This window comes from Bos javanicus, chromosome 4 (assembly GCF_032452875.1).
Source record: "Bos javanicus breed banteng chromosome 4, ARS-OSU_banteng_1.0, whole genome shotgun sequence".
NCBI classification, from domain to species: Eukaryota; Metazoa; Chordata; class Mammalia; order Artiodactyla; family Bovidae; genus Bos; species Bos javanicus.
The window spans coordinates 52644612-52659344 of NC_083871.1; positions in this window are offsets into that span (position 1 = coordinate 52644612).

Genomic DNA, 14733 nt, shown 5'->3' on the forward strand with positions numbered 1-14733 from the left:
AATATAATATTTCTCCAATCATCAGCAGAAAGTCTAAGCAAGATAGTCTGAATTTTGATGTTAAGTAGAGAGAATTTAATCTTCCTATTGTTGTGTCGTTCAGTCATGTCTGACTCTTTGCAACCCCATGGACTGTAGCCCACCAGGCTCCTCTGTCCATGGAGTTCTCCAGGCAAGAGTACTGGAGTGGGTTGCCACTCCCTTCTCCAGGGCATCTTCCTTACCCAGGGATCAAACCTGGGTCTCCTGCATCAAAGGCAGATTCTTAACGTTTGAGCCATCAGGGAAGCCGATCTTCCTATCCCTCTGTAAACAAATTTGAAATACAGTGCCTGTTGAGTTTTGTATTTGTTAGTCCTGAATATTAGAGAATTAGGATGTGGCCTTTTGGGTCTCTGTCTCTCTTTGCCAAGTGCTGAGGAATGTAGTCTTACTGTACAAGGTGAAACATTAGGCAATGAAAATCAGTGTTAAAGGCATGATTATTTTAATTTGTCACTGCCAATTTTCACTAACAGGCATTAAACTGCACCTGTGTTTCTAAAAATTGGACTAAGGATCTCATCACACACAATAAAGAGTTAACTATGTGAAGTGATGGATGTGCTGATTATCTTGAAAATCATTTCACAGTTTACATGTACCAAATCATCACATTGTACACTCTAAATATATGAAGTTATGTTTGTCAATTTGTCCTTAATAAATCTCAAAAAATGCAAAGATATAAAATTTTAAAAAAAGATACTGAGATATTGAGATAAAGGAAAGGTCCTTCCAGAAAAAAAAAAAAATAGAGAAAAACTTAACATTATATCATTGAGTTTCATCACAAAACATCTCAGCCTTTTCTGAGCTGGCCACACTTGGCTTCCTCTAAGTACTAGCTCTGCTGTCCTGACAGGAAGACAAACTACAGCATACCATGCAGGTTGAAGTTTATGATTCCAGTGTGATTCAGACCAAAAGCCCACTGGGCAATCCTACTCAGTCTCATTGCAGAGACAGGAAATGTATGCAAGATGGCATAGGGAAGTATTAATTTGTGGTAGGATAACAGTTCAAATACTAACTAATATCAACTTTGGTGTTTTCCCTGTTGAACTGCCACCTTCTTCCTACTGGGCAGTGAGGGAGGGATGTGCCTGCAACTCAGAGAAGAGCCCATGCATGAGAACAAAGAGCTTCTACATCCTATATTCTAAGCTATATCTTAAGCTTCTATAGTCAAAAGCTATCTCAGCTGAAGACCAAGAAGATTTGATGTACTTGCACATCTTGCAGCAGAGAGAACAGGTGTGTCTTTCTTTCTGCCCTTTACACCAGATAAAGAAACCTCACAGGAAGTGGAGAGTTTAGGAAATCAATTAGTTATGTGTATTGTAGGGGCCATGAGTTCTGCCACTTCCCCACGTAGGAGTGTAGTATGTGTGTGGGGGGGTGGGGGGCGGTGTGGTGTGGGCAGGAAGTTATATACCTAACTTTTAAGTAGGAATATGAGGATAAATGGTCTCATGCCCACTACTCATAACATCTCTGAAGGCAGCAGCCTTATAGATGTGGTACATTCTACCTGGACACTCTAGTAGGGACAGTGAAAGGATGTATCCACATTGGAGAGAAGGGACAAGTTGGCCAAGAGGTCTTGGGACTGGGAAATCAATAAGTAGAGATGTGAGTGGACCATCCCAGCAACGGATAAGGATTGGCAGTGCTAAAGTGACAGGTGATCCACCCACCGCATTTGCCCTCTGAGTATAATATATGCTTCACACATGCCATCAAGTTTCCTTTGAATCAATTTATATCATTAGAAAAGTTCTCAACATAGGATGGAGAAAAAGAGAGACTGAGAGAAAGACACCCTGTTTCTAGACCATGACTGAGTAGCCATTCTCTAATGACCACTTGCCCTCTTGACCAAAGAGTATTGGTTAGGGATTAATCAGATCAGATCAGATCAGTTGCTCAGTCATGTCTGACTCTTTGCAACCCCATGAATCACAGCACGCCAGGCCTCCCTGTCCATCACCAACTCCCGAAGTTCACTCAGACTCACGTCCATCGAGTCAGTAATGCCATCCAGCCATCTCATCCTCTGTCGTCCCCTTCTCCTCTTGCCCCCAATCCCTCCCAGCATCAGAGTCTTTTCCAATGAGTCAACTCTTTGCATGAGGTGGCCAAAGTACTGGAGTTTCAGCTTTAGCATCATTCCTTCCAAAGAAATCCCAGGGCTGATCTCCTTCAGAATGGACTGGTTGGATCTCCTTGCAGTCCAAGGGACTCTCAAGAGTCTTCTCCAACACCACATTTCAAAAGCATCAATTCTTCAGTGCTCAGCCTTCTTCACAGTCCAACTCTCAGGAGCACATATACCTTAAATGTGAATGAATTAAAATTTGAAATTGGTTAAAAGAAATCCTCGGATTGGATTGAGAAAAATAGAAGTTTACTAAATTGAGATTTTTTTTAACATCACATAGATATGGGAGCTCATGGTAGATAATAAAGTTGTTAGTGGAAATAAAGTTATTTTTACAACACTGAGGATTTTTTGGACCTTTGTGTCTGAAAAATGTACTCACAAATCTAATGATAATCAGCAGAGTAAGATGGCAGATTATGTGTGTGTGTAGAGAATAATCTGGAGAAGGCAATGGCACCCCACTCCAGTACTCTTGCCTGGAAAATCCCATGGGCGGAGGAGCCATAGGCTGCAGTCCATGGGGTTGCTAAGAGTCGGACATGACTGAGCGACTTCACTTCCACTTTTCACTTTCATGCATTGGAGGAGGAAATGGCAACCCACTCCAGTGTTCTTGCCTGGAGAATCCCAGGGACGGTGGAGCCTGCTGGGCTGCTGTCTATGGGGTCGCACAGAGTCAGACATGACTGAAGTGACTTAGCAGAGAATAATCAACTCTGGAAAGCAAGGGTCTTGTGAAATTCATGTCAGGAATGCTGTCAGAATCAGATTAAACCCTGGCATTTTTAAAGTGCATATTTATAAAACTGTTTTTTGGCACAGCTGAACCAGTTAACTATTTTCCTTCTCCAGTGTTTCTGCTGAAATGTGAGGGCTTTTTTCTTTCTTTTTTTTTTTTAAGCCATGTTTTCCTCCCAACAAAGGAAAATAAGCATATATGAGTGCAGAAGACAGAGAGAGATAGAGACAGAGACAGAGGGAGACAGAGAGGTCCTGGGAACAGCAGGAAGCCTCCAAACTCAAAGGATATGCACAGTGCCAGCTCTGTCCTCAGCTTGGCAGCACAGGCCACCCTTCCTCTGTGATAACTAATTGCAGAAGCCTATAATAAGTGCCTGTAGTCACAGAGGGGCAAAAGGAATTCTTAAACACATCAGGAACAACCAAAAAACTGAGAAAAATCAAATTGAGGAAATAGAACTAATGGGAAAAAAAGAGAACTTAAAAAATATTAATACCCTTAGAGATATGCAAGAGATAGCATATCAATAAAATAAGAACAAGAGGTTCTAATAAATAAACATAAGATTTAAAAAAATAAAAAAAATTGAGGATCAGAATATCTCCTTTAATGGATCATGGCCTTGTCATGGCGAAGGGGCTTGCTTAACTCAGTGAAGCTATGAGCCATGCTGTGCAGGGCCACCCTGGAAGGACAGGTCATAGTAAAGAGTTCTGACAAAATGTGGTCCAATGAAGAAGGAAATGGCAAACCACCCCAATATTTTTGCCACAAGAACCCCATAAACAGTATGAGAAGACAAAAAGATATGACACCAGAAGATGAGCCCCCCAGGTTGGAAGGTATCCAATATTTTACTGGGGAAGAGTGGAGGGCAATTACAAATAGGTCCAGAAAGAATGAAGTGGGTGGGCCAAAGCAGAAACAGCACTCAGGTGTGGGTGTGTCTGGTGGTGAAAGTAAAGTCTAATGCTGTAAAGAATAATACTGCATAGGAACCTGGAATTTTAGGTCCATGAATCAAGGTAAATTGGACGTGGTAAGCAAGAGATGGCAGGAGTGAACACTGACACCTTAGGAATTAGTGAACTAAAATGAATGGGAACGGGCAAATTTAATTCAGATGGCCATTTTATCTACTAATGTGGGCAAGAAACCCTTAGAAGAAATGGAGTATAGCCCTCATAGTCAACAGAGTCTGAAACTTGGGTGCAATCTCAAAAGTGACAGAATGATCTTGGTTGATTTCCATGCCAAACCATTCAACTTCACAGTAATCCAAGTCTATGCCCCAACCACTAATGCTGAAGTTGAACAGTTCTATGATGTTCAAGACCTTCTGGAACTAACACCAAAAAAAAAAAAAAAGTCCTTTTCATATAGGGGATTGTAATGCAAAAGTAGGAAGTCAAGAGATACCTGGAATAACAGGCAAGTTTGGGTTTGAAGTACAAAGTGAAGCAGGGCAACATATTGGTCATAACACTTTTTCCAACATAACAAGAGATGACTCTACACATGGACATCCCCAAATGGTCAATACCAAAATCAGATTGATTATATTTCTTGGAGCCAAAGATGGAGAAGCTCTATACAGTCAGCAAAAATATGAACTGGAGCTGACCGTAACTCAGATCATCAGCTCCTAACTGCAAAATTCAGGCTTAAATTGAAGAAAGTAGGGAAGACCACTAGACCATTCAGGTAAGACCTAAATCAAATGCATTATGATCATACAGTGAAGGTGATGAATAGCTTCCAGGGATTAGATCTGGTAGACAGAGTGCCTAAAGAACTATGGACAGAGGTTTGTAATGCTGTTCGGGAGGCAATGACCAAAACCATCCCAAGGGCAAAGTGGTTGTCTGAGGAGGCCTTACAAATAGCTGAGGAAAGAGGAGAAATGAAAGGCAAGGGAGAAAGAGAAAGACATACCCAACAGAATGCAGAATTCCAGAGAATAGCAAGGAGAGATGGAGAAGGCACTGGCAACCCATTCCAGTACTCCTCCCTGGAAAATCCCATGGACAGAGGAGCCTGGTAGGCTGCAGTCCACGGGGTCGCACAGAGTCGGACACGACTGAAGCGACTTAGCAGGAGCAGCAAGAAGAGACAAGAAGGGTTTTCAAAGAACAATGCAAAGAAATAGAGGAAAACAATAGAATGGGAAATACTAGTGGTCTCTTCAAGAAACTTGGAGATATCAAGGTGACATTTCATGCAAGGACAGGCATGATAAAGGATGGAAATGGTAAGGACCTGAGAGAAGCAAAAGAGATTAAGAGGCGGCAATATACAGAAGAACTATACAAAAGAGGTCTTAATGACTCAGATAACCACTATGGTGTGGTCCCTCATCTAGAGCCAGACATCTTGGACTGTTAAGTCAAGTGGGCCTTCGGAAGTATTACTACAAATAAAACCAGTGGAGATGATGGAATTCCAGCTGAACTATTGAAAATTCTAAAAGATGATGCTGTTAAAGTGCAGCACTCAGTATGTCAGCAAATTTGGAAAGCTCAGCAATGGCCTCAGGGCTGGAAAAGGTCAATTTTCATTCCAATCCTAAAGAAGGGCAATGCCAAAGAATGTTTAAATTACCATAAAACTGTGGTCATTTTACATGCTTGCAAGGTAATGCTCCAAATCCTTCAAGCTATGCTTTAGTAGTATGTGAACTGAAAACCTCCATATATACAAGCTGGATTTAGAAAAGGCAGATGAAGCAGAGATGTAATTGCCAACATTTCTTGTATCATAGAGAAAGCAAGGGAATTCCAATAAAACATCTATTTCTGCTTTGTTGAGTACACTAAAGCCTTTGACTATGTGGATCACAACAAACTGTGGAAAATTCTTAAAGAAATGGGAGTACCAGATCACCTTACCTGTTTCCTGAGAAACCTGAATGTGGTCAAGAAGCAATGATTAGAACTGGACATGGAACAATGGACTGGTTCAAAATTGGTAAAGGAGTTCGTCAAGGCTGAATATTGTCACTTTGCTTATTTAACTTATATGCAGACTACATCATGTGAAATGCTGGGCTGGATGAATCACAAGCTAGAACCAAGATTGCTGGGAGAAATATCAACAACCTCAGATATACAGATGATACCACTCGAATGGCAGAAAGTGAAGACTAAAGAGCCTCTTGATGAGGGTGAAAGAGGAGACTGAAAAAGCTGTCTTAAAACTCAACATTCAAAACTCAACGTTCACAAAACTAAGATCATGGCATCCATTCCCATTACTTCATGGCACACAGAAGGAGGGAAAGTAGAAGCAGTGACAGATTTTATTTTCTTGGGCTCTAGAATCACTGTGGACAATGACTGCTACCATGAAATTAAAAGATGCTTACTCCTTGGAAGGAAAGCTGTGACAAACCTAGACAGTGTATTCAAAAGCAGAGACAGTATGCCTATGGCTGCTTCATGTTGAGGTTTGACAGAAAACAAAATTCTGCAAAGCAATTATCCTTCAATTAAAAAAAATTAATTAAAAAAAAAAAGCAGAGACATCACTTTGCAGACAAAGGTCCATATAGTCAAAGCTATCATTTTTTCAGTAGTCATGTATGGATGTGAGAGTTGTACCATAAAGAAGGCTGAGTGCCAAAAAAATTGATGCTTTTGAATTGTGCCACTGAAGAAGACTCTTGAGAGTCCTTTGGACACTGAGATCAAACCAGTCAATCCTAAAGGATATCAACACTGAATATTCATTGGAAGGACTGATGCTGAAGCCAAGCTCCAATACTTTGGCCACCTGACGTGAAGAGCTGACTCACTGGAAAAGACCCTGATGCTGGGAAAAATTGAAGACAAAAGGGAGCAGCAGAGGATGAACTGGTTAGATAGATTCATTGACTCAATGGACAGGAATTTAGCAAACTCTGGGAGACAGTGGAGGACAGAGGAACCTGGTGTGCTGCAGTCCATGGGGTTGCAAAGAGTCAGATACGACAGTGACTGAACAAAAACAATGGCTATTTAAATAAAATGTAAAAGTGTTAATGTAAGTAAAATATAATGTAAGGAATACATTTATTTAACATTGCTTTCCATTTTATCCTGTTCTAAATTAATTTTTCACATACTGTTGTACACCATGGTACATGTTTCACTACTATATCCTAGAGAATAGCCTTATACTTAATAAGTATAGTGACTATTTCTGTCATTGAATTGAATTTAACCTGACTCACAAGATCTCTCTTTTTAGAGAGCTAGACTGAGGAGGGTGACATATAACCTCAGTTTTGTGTGTGTTTGTGTGCAATAGTGAGATAAATGTTAGTGAAAATTTCAAACTCTTTTGTAGTAATTTCATGTATATAGTAATGATGTTTTTTCAGTTCTATGCCCTATCCATATTTATTCACTTTTTAATGGAGTGTCAGCTATCTCCTGGAATGCTATTTTAAATTTATCTTTGTGATTATACTCCTGAGGTCACAAGAGTCACAGCTACACTGGATCCATTAAAGCTATGGTATCATTGGCTTTAAGCCCAGATTTAAAAAAAAAAATTATGCCTTTGACTTTGAGTGAATGGAATTTCTGAGTCACACATCCTTGCCCTACTTCATATGCAGATGCATCCTCAGAAGATGAGAGCCATTCCAAAGAGGCATTTCCCTGTTTTTGCCAAGAGTGTACAAAACAATTAATGAACTGTGGCTCCAGTACCTTGGCTACCAGATGGGAAGAGCTGATTCATTGGAAGAGACCCTGATGCTAGGAAAGATTGAGGGCAGGAGGAGAATGGCGTGATAGTGGATGAGATGTTTAGATTACATCACTGACTCAGTGAATATGAGTTTGAGCAAACTCCAGGAAATAGTAGAGGACAGGGAAGCCTGGCATGCCACAGTCATGGATCACAAAGAGTCAGATACAACTTAGCAACTAAACAACAATTATTTGATTTATTCAAAAGGTTTTTTATTTTTTTTTTTTGGCCTCAGTATTGTGTTAGAGATTCATTTTAGAGCCCTTGATATATTTATCACATTAAAAAAATAATACAGTTCAAAAGTCCTTAAGAAACTTTTATCCAGGCCTTAACTTTCTATTCCCTGGGTGGCCAAATATTACCAACATGATTGTGGGGGAATCTTACAGAAGCTAGCTATGTGATGACTTGATTGTGACAATGTGCTGACTTCTCTTGAAAGCCAAATCTATTCAGTGAAATTCTATCACATACACAAAGGGGTAAGGACTAAAAACCATACCTATCCAGTAGAGGCAGGCAATCTCTGAAATCTAGACAGACTTTAAATTTATGCTTAGTGGGGCTTTCATTGCTCAGTTAGTAAAGAATCTGCCTGCAGTACAGGAGACCTATGTTTAATCCCAGGATTGGGAAGATCATCTGCAAAGGGAATAGCAACCTGCTCCATTATTCTTGCCTGGGAAATCCCATGGATGGAGGAGCCTGGCAGGCTACAGTCCATGGAGTTGCAATCTAGGCAGAGTTTAAGTTTAAACACTCATATACTATGTCAAAATGCACTTAATAGCAGATTTGCAGGTCCCTACTCTACTGGTATTATAATTATGATCATATATATATACAGTATACCAAAACTTTTTGACAGATACTCTTTTTCCAAATCTCTCAGACCTTGACATTTCTATTCATTAATCTAGATTTATTGAGGGTGTGCTATATGCCAAGCATGGCTGTATGCACAATGGGTGCTACAATGAGTTAGAAATACCTCTGTACCAAAAAGCTCATATTCTAGGGGGAAGCAGGGAATCATAAACACACACCTAGAAACAATCCAATGGTAGTTTGTCATAGAAGTACACTCTTGGAAATATGGAACTGCCAAGTAGGAAAACTTCACTGGACTTGAGAACTTGAGGAAGACCTCCTGATAGATATAACAGAGGTGAGTGAGTTAGGTAAACAGTAGGCAGGAGGCCATTCTAGAGACAGAAGACTGTGTATTTGTGCATAGATGTGAGAAAGCATGGCATGTGAAGGATTTACAAGCACTTCTAAGGAATAAAGGCGGAGAAGGTGATGGCACCCCACTCCAGTACTCTTGCCTGGAAAATCCCACGGGTGGAGGAGCCCAGTAGGCTGCAGTCCATGGGGTCGCTCAGAGTTGGACAGGACTGAGCAACTTCACTTTCACTTTTCACCTTCATGCATTGGAGAAGGAAATGGCAACCCACTCCAGTGTTCTTGCCTGGAGAATCCCAGGGACGGGGGAGCCTGGTGGGCTGCTGTCTATGGGGTCACACAGAGTCGGACACGACTGAAGCGACTTAGCAGTAGCAGTAGCTAAGGAATAAGGGAAGGCAGGAAGTGATGAATGATAAACTGGAAAGATGGAGGGCCATATGTGAAAAGGGAGCTTTATCCATATCTTGTGAGTCAGATGGACTAACATGATCATATTTTTATTTTAAAATATCCCCAGATTTATGTGTAGAGGATGATTTTTAAGTACAGTTCTGGAGCTAGGGAAACCATTTAAAAGGCTCCTGCGAGGGACAATGGGATACTAAACTAGAGCTAGAGAAATGGGATAGATCTGTGATATTTTTAAGGTGTTAAAACAGCAGAACTTGATATTTATATGTGGGGTTCAAGGCAGAATATGGTCTCAAGGACACTGTGATATTTTTAGTGTGGGTGACTGGATGGATTGTAAATTATGTATTTGAATATGGCGCTCTAAAGGTAAGTCTGAAATGGAATACAAGTTTAAGTTTCATAGATATTTAAGTTTTACTAGAATTCAGCACCAAGAAAAAGAAAGATATCTCTGTGTTTCAATATATTTTCTAGAATTTAGATCCACTGGATCTTGATGCTTATAATTTTAGGAAAACAAGGTTATTCTTCTATCCAACTCTCATATGCTATTGGTGGAAATATACAATGATACAACCACTTTGAAAAACTAATTGGCAGTTTTTTAAACAATTAAACAAACTTACCACGTGATCCAGTCTTTCTGTTCCTAGGTATACCCAAGTGAAATGATAGCATGCTTGTGCTTGTGCTCGTTACTCAGTTGATCCAACTCTGCGACGCTATGGACTGTAGCCCATGAGGCTCCTCTGTCCATGGAATTTTCCAGGAAAAATACTAGAGTGGGTTGCCATTTCCTACTCCAGGAGATCTCCCTGACCCAAGGATCAAACCCTCATCTCTTGCGTCTCCTGCATTGGCAGGCGGATTTTTTACTACTGCGCTACTTGGGAAGCCCCAAAAGAGACTAGCTAACATCTGTGCAAATAAATAAGCAATCTCAGAAAAAGACGTTGGGAACACTGTTATCTGTGCCACTAAGCAATTACTTAAAACTGAAGGGAACTTTTTTTTGTGTGTGGGAAGGGTAAAGGCAGGCAGGTGGAAAGTTGTATTTTAAGAAATAGATGTGGTGAGTAGAAAAAGAAGAGGATTCAGAAGTTGGTTAATCTTGTCTGTTCTTTGGTTCCACACCCACTCACTCACTCCTTTTGCATTTATGTTGTTTCCGTGTCTTGAGCTCAACTACCTTCCATTGCTCTATCTACTACCCACACACTCTTAAAATAAACTTTGTGTTAGCAAGTGTTTTCCTCATGAAATGATTTCTAGTGAAAACTTAAAAAGGTGAGGCTGGATTCCTTGCATTTCTTTTGTCTACACCCTGATTTTTTGGCAAAGCATCAGTTCTTAGGTTTTGAATATTAAAACATATGTTAATAATCATTGATTAGACTAATCTGGCAAATATGTCAAAAGATGACTAACTTCCTTGCAAATGGGATAATGAACAAATATAGGAAATATTTAACATCTTTCTAACGAGAAGTGAAATATGTTTTGATGGTTATTTTAATCTTTCCAAATAATAGGATATTGTTAGATTTTTAAATTCTTCCTCCTCCTCTTTTCATATTTAAATTGTTAAAAGTGATTTAATGAATTTTAGTCTGAGATTTTGTTCTGGAACTTTTTACAAGACCTCTTTGAATTCCTCCCTCTTTGGAGAACTATTTTGGCAATAGTGGTTGTTCTCTGATGATAATACTTTTCTTATCTGCCTATCTCATAGTAAAATGTGAATAGTTCAGGTTAGTCCTGTCATTTAAACACAAGGATTATTCCTTTGCATGAGTACTTCTAGTGTGCCAGGCACTGGGTGAAATATGTTATCTTTCAGATATTTTTTCTTTGTTGATATCTTTTCTATGGGCTTGTTAGCAGCATCTGATTTGGAGGAAGTTTTGTTGTTGTTTTTAATGGATATTTCACTTCCTAGGACGATGGCCTTTTTAGTGGCCTTCTGCCCAAATTCCTGTGAATGATGATTTAGGCAAGCTTTCTTTTTGTCTTAGGCTGTAGAAGTGACTGCAGCCATGAAATTAAAAGACGCTTACTCCTTGGAAGGAAAGTTATGACCAACCTAGATAGCATATTCAAAAGCAGAGACATTACTTTGCCAACAAAGGTTCGTCTAGTCAAGGCTATGGTTTTTCCTGTGGTCATGTATGAATGTGAGAGTTGGACTGTGAAGAAGGCTGAGTGCCAAAGAATTGATGCTCTTGAACTGTGGTGTTGGAGAAGACTCTTGAGAATCCCTTGGACTGCAAGGAGATCCAACCAGTCCATTCTGAAGGAGATCAGCCCTAGGATTTTTTTGGAGGGAATGATGCTAAAGCTGAAACTCCAGTACTTTGGCCACCTCATGTGAAGAGTTGACTCATTGGAAAAGACTCTGATGCTGGGAGGGATTGGGGGCAGGAGGAGAAGGGAACGACAGAGGATGAGATGGCTGGATGGCATCACTGACTCGATGGACGTGAGTCTGAGTGAACTTCGGGAGTTGGTGATGGACAGGGAGGCCTGGCATGCTGCGATTCATGGGGTCGCAAGAGTCGGACACGACTGAGCGACTGATCTGATCTGTAGAAGTGGTTTGGGGAGATAGCAGGGAATGGGTTGGGCAATAGAATCCATTGGGGCCTGTGTAAAACATGCTTTCCTCTTGCCTTCCATGGCTAGTGACTTAAGGCATATTAACAATTTTTGCTAAAGGCACACTGGAAGACAAAACAATAACCAAAATATGTGCGGAATGCTTTTGCAATTCCATGTATGATTTAATTGTTCAGGTAGTTTGTATATGAGCTAATTACACATGTAACTGTATATTAAGACATGGTTTTCTTCTCTAATACAACTCCCCATCACTTGGTAGGATGGAATATAAACTTCTTAGCAAAATAAAATAACAGTTCCAAGATATGCTACAAGGCAGTAATATTTACAAGAGAAAGATCTGTTTCTTGTCCATGTGTCGCTCTGAAGATCATGTGGTCCTCAGGTCCCTTGTAGGGATATGCAGAATCTGCAGAATCTGATTCTCCAAAATAGAGCCAAGACCCTAGAAGAAGAAGAGAGTGGAGTCATTCAGGAGTTGGTGCTCCTTGGAGAATGATTATTACACATGGAGACACATAGTTAATTTGGCTCATGTGTTTTATATCTGTATTATTCTAACAAAGTCTCTTCCTCTTTAATCTACTTTACTGAAGACTCGTGTGGAATTGGGGTTGGAGAGATGGAAAAGAAAACGAAGTCCTTTCCACATGTTTAATGTACATAAAATAACTTTATCCAACATGGTGAGGAAATTGCTCTGACATTAAAAAAAATTTTTTTAGTTAATGTTATCATTATAATCCTGCAATTTATTTAAGTGCTATACTTATTTGGGAATAGGTTTTATACAACATGATGCATGGTTCAAGTAAGTACATACCCTGAATGCATCCTATTCTTTAACAGTCAATTCTTCTAGGAGTGTTTTGTTGCTGGTTTAACATTCAATAAGATAAGATAAATAGCTTTTATAGTATGAGATATTGGAATTGTTTGCTCTGAATACAAACACAAAAACATATTTCAAATTGGCAGAATGAATATTTACAAACACTTTGTGCTTAGTCACTCAGTCATGTCTGACTCTTTGCGACCCCATGGACTGTAGTCTGCCAGGCTCCTCTGTCCTTGGGGATTCTCCAGGCAAGAATATTGGAGTGGGTTGCCATGCCTTCCTTCAGGGGATCTTTCCAAGACAGGGATCAAACCCAGGTTTTTCCCTCATTGCAGGCGGATTCTTTACTGTCTGAGCCACCAGGGAAGCTCAAACACTTTAAAAGAAGGACTTTATGTTTTCCAAGCCTCCATCACATGAAACAAAAGCCACTTCTTTGTAAATACTGATCTGGTAGGTGGTTCCTAAGTATGATAACTGAGTGAACAAATGAATAAGATTTGAGAAACAAAGAGGAGAGTGAAAAAGTTGATTTAAAGCTCAATATTCAGAAAACAAAGATCATGGCATTTGAACCCATCACTTCATGGCAAATAGATGGGGAAACAGTGGAAACAGTGGCAGACTTTATTTTGGGGGGCTCCAAAATCACTGCAGATGGTGACTGCAGCCATGAAATTGAAAGAGGCTTACTCCTTGGAAGGAAAGTTATGACCAACCTAGATAGCATATTCAAAAGCAGAGACATTACTTTGCCAACAAAGGTCATAGTCAAAGCTATGGTTTTTTCAGTAGTCATGTATGGATGTGAGAGTTGGACTATAAAGAAAGCTGAGCACTGAAGAATTGATGGTTTTGAACTGTGGTGTTAGAGAAGACTTTTGAGAGTCCCTTGGACTGCAAGGAGATCCAACCAGTCCATCCTAAATAAAGGAGATCAGTCCTGGTGTTCATTGGAAGGACTGATGTTCAAGCTGAAACTCCAATACTTTGGCCACCTGATGTGAAGAATTGACTCATTGGAAAAGACCCTGATGCTGGGAAAGATTGAAGGCGGGAGGAGAAGGGGACAACAGAGGATGAGATGGTTGGATGGCATCACTGACTCAATGGACGTGAATTTGGGTAAACTCTGGGAGTTGGTGATGGACAGGGAGGCCTGTCGTGTTGCAGTCCATGGGGTCACAAAGAATAGGACATGACTGAGTGACTGAACCAAACTGAACTGAACTGAAGGACCTGAGTAAGTCAAAAAAGGATTTTCTTTGAGTAAGCATGCTTTTAAAAGACCCATTAGTTATGCTGCTGGTACAAGTCCTCTGAAAATGTTTTTCAGCTACAGTGGCTGCAAGGCAATGCTTTCCTTTATCCTGCTTCACTTCACCACACTGTTAAAATAACCTGAAAGTCAACTGATTAACATGTTTTAAACAGAATAATGAGTGAAATGATGTACTAACTGTAACTAACTTCTCCCAGGCAATGCTTGTCTAATTTCCTGATTCCAAAGGAGATTTGTCTTTGGGAGTGATCCTTTCCATCATTCTTTTGAATCTGTAGCCTTTTTTCCTGCTACGTTCAACCTGGCTCAGTGAATATGGAGACTATGGTGCCTGTGTCCCATCATTCAAGTTTAGCAAGTCTACCTTCCTGGTCTTAGCTCTACACCTTTTTTTCATTCCTTGTCCATCATCTACTACTTAGCTCCGGATACAGCTCTGCCATGCAGCCATTTATGCTATTTGGGCCTTTCACCACATGATCCACCAGACCTAGGGATGATAGCTGTAGTTGCTCATCATAGGGGTGAACCCTTGAGACGTAGGTGATTGTGAAAGAGCTCAGAATTGGGGATCAGGAACATGGTTTACAATCCTGGCTTTGCCACTCACAAACCATACACCATTGGGTGGTTGTTCAGCTTCTGTGGCTTCGATATTTTCATCTATAAAGTAAGAGTTAATGCAAGGTAATTACTAAACTTTC